We start from the raw sequence: 6,919 nt of genomic DNA on the forward strand, positions 1-6,919 counted from the left end.
AACCCTGAAGATGGCTCAGTTGAAGGAGTGACCCTTGGAGGCAACCTCACTGCCCATCAGCAGACTGAATGTAGACAGGTTCTACAATCATTTTCACATATGTTTTCCTTGATACCTAGTCAAACTGACTGGTGTACCCATGTGGTGGACACTGGTGACAGTCTGCCTGTAAAGAACAAGCTTTACAGACAACCTGACCACGTCAGGGACTGTATAAAGGCTGAGGTACATAAAATGCTGGAATTAGGTGTCATTGAACCCTCAGAGAGCCCCTGGGCTAGCCCAGTGGTTCTGGTCCCCAAACCTCACACCAAAGATGGCAAGAGAGAGATGAGGTTCTGTGTGGATTACAGAGGACTCAATGCTGTCACCAGGACAGATGCACACCCTATTCCAAGGGCAGATGAGCTCATAGACAAACTAGCTTCTGCAAAGTTTTTGAGCACATTTGACTTAACAGCTGGCTATTGGCAAATCAGATTAGCTGAGGAGTCTAAGGCCAAAACAGCATTCTCAACCCCAGGTGGGCACTACCAGTTTGTGGTGATGCCCTTTGGTCTGAAGAATGCACCTGCCACCTTCCAAAGGCTGGTGAACCAAGTCCTTACTGGGTTGGATGACTTTTGCGCAGCATATCTTGATGACATTGCTGTCTTTAGCTCCACCTGGGAGGATCACCTGATCCACCTGAAGAAGGCTCTTGAGGCTCTGCAAAGGGCAGGCCTCACTATCAAGGCTACAAAGTGCCAGATAGGGCAGAGTAAGGTTGTATATTTGGGCCACCTTGTAGGTGGAGGCCAAGTTCAACCCCTGGAGAGTAAGATACAATCCATCAAGGACTGGTCCCCTCCAACCACCCAGACTCAAGTTCGAGCTTTCTTGGGCTTGACTGGGTACTACAGGAAGTTTGTTAAGAACTATGGGTCCATTGTGACTCCTCTTAATGATCTGACATCCAAGAAGATGCCCAAAAAGGTTCAGTGGACAGTAAGCTGTCAAAAGGCATTTGATGACCTGAAGGAGGCCATGTGCTCTGCACCTATCCTGAAACGTCCTGACTACTCCAAAGAGTTTATTGTCCAAACAGATGCTTCTGAGTTGGGTGTGGGAGCTGTGCTGTCACAACTTAATGTAGATGGTCAAGACCAACCCATTGCTTTTATTAGCAGAAGGTTGACCCCCAGAGAGAAGAATTGGTCAGCTATTGAGAGGGAGGCCTTTGCTGTGGTGTGGGCCCTGAAGAAGCTGAGGCCATACTTGTTTGGCACTCACTTCAAGATTCAGACCGACCATAAGCCCCTCTTGTGGCTAAATCAGATGAAGGGTGAAAACCCCAAACTGCTTAGGTGGTCCATTTCCCTACAGGGGATGGACTTTACAGTGGAGCACCGGCCAGGTACTGACCATGGGAATGCAGATGGTCTCTCCAGGTACTTCCACTTAGGACATGAAGACGAGACTGGTCAAGGCTAGTTTAATGTCCCAGCGTTTGGGGGGGGTTGTGTAGGAGAGTAGGGTCTGCTATCCTATGGTCACCCCAAATTTTTGCTTTTTGCTTCACTGGTTTTGGACATATTGAGGCTGTGGGCCTGCCAATCAGACCCCCAGCCTGCTGTTCTCTCTACTAAATTAAAACTATGCACCCTAGGTGCATAACCAATTGGAAGTGGATCACCCTGTCAGCCCCTGTACCAGTGTACACTAGGTACCCAGGGCATTGGTGTACCCAAGGCCTGCCAAGGGCTGAAGCATGTATTATGCCACCCCAGGCTTGGCCTAACAATTTGACACAACTGGCTGTTCACTCAGCTGGGGTAAGTTGGTGTAATCACCTCTTACTTAGGTGTAGTATACCTATACATAACCTTAAATGGGACACCTGGTAACCTATAAGTCACTCCTATGGCAGGCCTTAACAATCCTGAAGGCAGAGTGCTTGGTTCCATGTGAGATGGTGCTCTAGCATGAGCTGAGCCTGTCTGCAGTGGTCGGAACAACTTCCTTCTACTGTTTCCAGGTATCGTCATACCATATACTCTTAAGTGCATTATGAACCTCGCGGTTAAATGCTATCTTTGGTTTGGCTTTATCAAAACATGTCGAGTAAGGTGTCATACGAATTGGAATACTAACCCCTCGCCAATTCTGGCGACGGGGTTAGCATGCCACCCTTCTAGAGGGACACGACATGTACAGTACCTGAAACCCGGGTAAAATCAGACATAGCCTCAGCTCCACAAAATGGATGCTGCCACCACAGACACAAGTCTGCCCTCCTGCTGCTGTTTGTCCTTCCAGCTTGGGAGGTGTGGACAAAGGGTTTCCTGCCAGGGGAGGTGCGTGCACCACCCCAGACAGGATTTTGTGTATTGGTCAGGTAGGGCTTGAAAGAAACCAGACATGCCTGTGGCTCACAAGGAGCCTCGGTGCATATGCCAGTTCAAACCGGTCCTGGGGCACACCAGTCCCGGGCCTGGGGCGAGCTGGACAAAGGATTGGGGGTGTAACCACCCCCCTTCCTGGTCCCACCCATAGGGAGGGACCTAGCAGGTAGTCCGGCCCCTAGAATCCGCTTAAAGGTAGGAGCTGTGTCCTAAGACTTCAGACATCCTGAAATCAACTTAACACTAAGAAGAAGACGGGAACTTCGACGCTCTGCTGCACAGAGGACTGAAGCCAATCTCCCCTGTGGTCAGGGAGTGACCACCTTGCTAACGCAAGCACCATCCAGCGAATCAACGTCTGCTTTGCCGCCGCCTCCCGCCGGAGCCCGAGCCCAGAGACTGACAAGACCTAGACCTCCAGACCTCTCACCGCCCGATCCACAGTCCCTGAAAAGAGGAGACCCGTGGAGGCACCGAGACACGTGGAGCCAGCCATCTTGGATCGACTACGACAAGCTGACAAGTGCAACAACCGAGGCTCCCTCCAAGTTGTGCTTTGGGATATGAGAAGCCCAACTCTCGAGCAGCATTTGCACCAAAGGTGAGCCCTCCAGCATCTCCACGATCTGCGTGGGGCCCTTCTGCATTTTGCCACTCGACGCGCCTAACCGGTTGCTGGCCCGCTGGCTAGTGGCCATCTTGGCGACGAACTCTACGAAAAACACCGCTGGTCTGGTTGCTCCAGACTGGCCCTTGCTCCTCTCCAAAGGAGCAATCCCTCTGACCTTGCTGGTCAGAACCAACAGCTGATTTCCGAATCCTCCTACAATTGCTTTTGCCAAGGCTTGTTTGCTTCGACCAAGTCGCCGACACCGCCGACAGCGAGAGCCTGCGTGGGACAGCTTGTGAGCCGACTCCTGGACGTCGTCGACCTTCAGGGACCACGTGGCTGCGGAGACAAGCTACCCCTCATCACCTGTTTGCACCCGACATCGCCTGGTACCTACCTGGTGCCACGCCGGTCACTGGCTAGTGACTGTGAACACTGTCCCCTCTGCTTTCAGGTCTTCTGCAACTCCGATCCACCCTTGGATCCACCGCATCTCTCCCGGACCGACCGCCTGCAGCATCTTTGTCCCAGGCTCAACGGAACAGATAGAAGAAACCCGACGCACTTTGAGGCCTATGCACCCGCTTCCTGTGGGTGAGGTAAAGCTGGTACTCCGGTGCCCAAGTGTAGTAATACATCTCTAGTGCCTGTGTTCCAAATCTTAAGTTCCTAGTCAACCCGGAAGATCTCCTTTGCAGTAACTTTGTACTTTTTACGCACCCATTGAAACCTATGGGAGCACGCGTGTGACTATTTGCTCTGCACACGCCACCCGTGGACCTCCTGGTCACTAACTGACGTTAGCTCCTTGTAGGCCCAGCGATTCTAGAGGCCCTAGGCCTTTTCCCTTTTCTGTTCGTGGTACTTATACCACTATTTTAGTATATGGTTCGAGTGGCCACCAGGGCCTATCCATATAAAGTGCAACTTCTGTGTATTCTGTGATAATCTTGTTTGACGATTTGTGCTCCTGTGCTCATAAAGAGACTAGGGGTTACTTTGAGAAATAAATACATATATATTTTGAATATATATCTGTGTGGTGTCCTTTCATTGGTATAAAAGGGGGTTGCATTTGGTAAAACAGCTGGCTTAACACGCTTCACGAGTTTAGCCTCAAAGACTGCTTAGCCTACGCTACCACTAGGGCAGCTAGTCCGAAAAGGTTGACTTACAACCACACCATAAGGGTTGCTTGGCATGGTACAAGGTGGTCACTTTAACTAGTGAACATCATATACCAGGCCAACTTCTCACAGATGCATACTATGCCTTGTTGTAAACAGCAAATTAGTTCTAATATGTGTCTCTGTGACATGTGCCAGGTGTATTGATGTAGTGTCACTTGTTCATCCTTACAGGTAGGCGCCTCTGCCAAGAAGCAGATCTGGATGAACGCCGTCAGTGCCGTGAGGAGGACGGAGGGTCGCAAGCGGCGCCTGGCCCAGGTGAGAAAACGCTGGCAGGATATCTGGTGCTGGATGCGGAGGATCGCACGGGTCCTGCTGGGGGACTCACCTGAGACCCATAAGAACCGCGGGCGCCGCCGTCTGACCCACATCCACAAGCGTGTGCTGGCGGTGGTCTTTCCAGACTTGGACAGGCGCTTACAGGAGAAGCAGCAGCAGGAAGGGGGTAGGTACATGTGTGTTTGTTGTGTGTCACCAGCATTTGTAAGTGCACAGTTGCATGGATACACTGCCAGGGTTTAAAGGTGCTGTGCAGATACTGTTACCCACAGTATAGCGGTGCTCTCCTGCCTCCCTTCCCCTCCTTGCAATGTGTTCCCTGGTCTGTGTGTAGTCACTCCTTCACAAGGTTATCTAGGCTGGCACTTTATCCATGTGAACAATGTCTGTAGCATCATGTGTGGGGGTGGTGTGTAACAGGTTTTGGGACCTTGCCTGTGCCCTGTCCAGTTCAGTACTTGTGGGTTCCATGTCAGTTGGCACTGATGCTGAGTCCAGACATGGGAGTTAGTCTCTCAAGTGCCATGCCTTACAGCACGCATGTCCTATGTTGTGGCCTGTGACATGATGTGCATGAGTGTGCGATACGCATGGTGCAGGGATGGTGGCGTGTGTTGCAGTCATTCCCATTCAGGACCATGGAGTTGTGTGGCCACTACTGTCCCCTGGGGCATATTTTCCTAGGTGTCATGTGTGTCATCACAAAATGTGGGCACTCTCAGTGTCTACAGCATAGGTTGTGCTCTGTGCCATTGTCTCCTGGCACCATGTATATTGACGTAAAATGTAGTACAAGTGTCCACTGTACAGCCTGACCTGATTTTCCTTGTTCATACTCACGGTGGCCAGTGCCTGTGTGTCTTGTTACAATCATCTGATGATGACCATTTGTACATGATTATTTGGACAGGCGCACCTTGGGTATTTGGTGTCCAATCTTGCATTTATGTAGCCCATGTGTATTTCACCCAGACTAAGAGATGTAAGTGCTTCCTGTGTCTCAACTAATTGTCTCATGTAGGGGGTGGTTGGTGCGGGCAAAGCCTACATGACAAAACCTGATATCTCCTTGCTAGGTCTGGCCAGTGTGTGATGTTTGTCTGGACATACACTCAAGGTGCAGTGAGCCAGTCATGGTGGGCATGTTTTCAGTATTACCTATGCAGCATGTGCCTCAAGTTCATGGATATGGTCCCTGCTCATCCCTATTTTCGGCAACGCTGTGTGGTGCAGATGCAGTGCTGGATTGTCCCCAGGGCCTGGCTCCTCTGTCAAAATCCATTTCATGTCATTTGCTATTGTGTCATGCTCTCCATAGTTTTTCAGTGGCATGGTGGGTCAACCAACTGTGTGTTGCATGCCCTACATATGTACCTTGTTTTGTAGATGTTACTCATCTTTCTTTTCAGGCTATGCACTGTAACCTATGTAGATTGGACTCATGTGACATATGTATACAGGTGTATGATTAATTGCTGTATCTTCACCTTGCCCACAGCATCGTCGGGGGACACGGAGGGAGACATCAGCACAGACGGAGCGGAGGGACCGAGCACCAGTGCCAGCGGTGACATCGTGGCTGGCACATCGAGTGGAACTGAGGCGGAGGAGAGTGAGGCCGAGGACCTGTCCAGTGCCACCACAGAATATGAAGCTGACGGGTCCGAGGATGAGTTCTCCGAGTGGGCGGAGGCTGCACCAGCAGCTGACAGCGGCACAACATCTCTCCCCGCCCCCTCCATTGCCATCAGCCGCCTCCCACTTGCTCGTGTCCCTTCCCAGCGTGCCCAGTCACCACATGTCTCCTTCCTGCCAGGCACCGCACCCCCTGCCCCTGTCTCCACTGCTGCCGCCAATGCCGAGTCTGTGGACATCCAGCGGCAGTTGCAGGTTGGTCAGGCTGCGATGCTTAATGTCCTCCATGGCCACAGCCAAGTGCTGAACAACATGGAGGCATACTTGGAGGGCATTTTCTCATCGCAGGCTGACCAACGCAACTTGCTGAGGTCCATTGACTCGACACTGACTGTAGCAGTGGGTCTCCTGCAGCGCTTCGTCCAACCCCCTACCCCTGACCCATCCACACTTCCCACTCCCATGCTTGTCCCACGTACACCTAGACGTCAGCATGCACCCACCACAACAGACACAGGCACCACACCAGCAGGGAAGGTCAAACGCACACCTCCTTGCACGCACACACAGGGTGAAGTAGGCACACCCACTGGGTCGGGGGGCAAACGTAAGACACTCAGCCAGAGTGGGAGTCCGCATTCCACCAAATCCACTCCCTCCAAATCCCCTCCCCTCAGCTCTCCTGGCCACATATCCGGCAAAGACTCCTTCATGGCCGCTCTGTCCCTGAGCCCCACAGTGACACCACCCCGCAAGCGGTCAAGGGAGTCCCCGGTCAGGGTGGTTGAGTCCCCCCCCTGTCCACACCCTCCCCCAGTGGC

The sequence above is a fragment of the Triturus cristatus genome, chromosome 3_1 (assembly GCF_964204655.1).
Source record: "Triturus cristatus chromosome 3_1, aTriCri1.1, whole genome shotgun sequence".
NCBI lineage: Eukaryota > Metazoa > Chordata > Amphibia > Caudata > Salamandridae > Triturus > Triturus cristatus.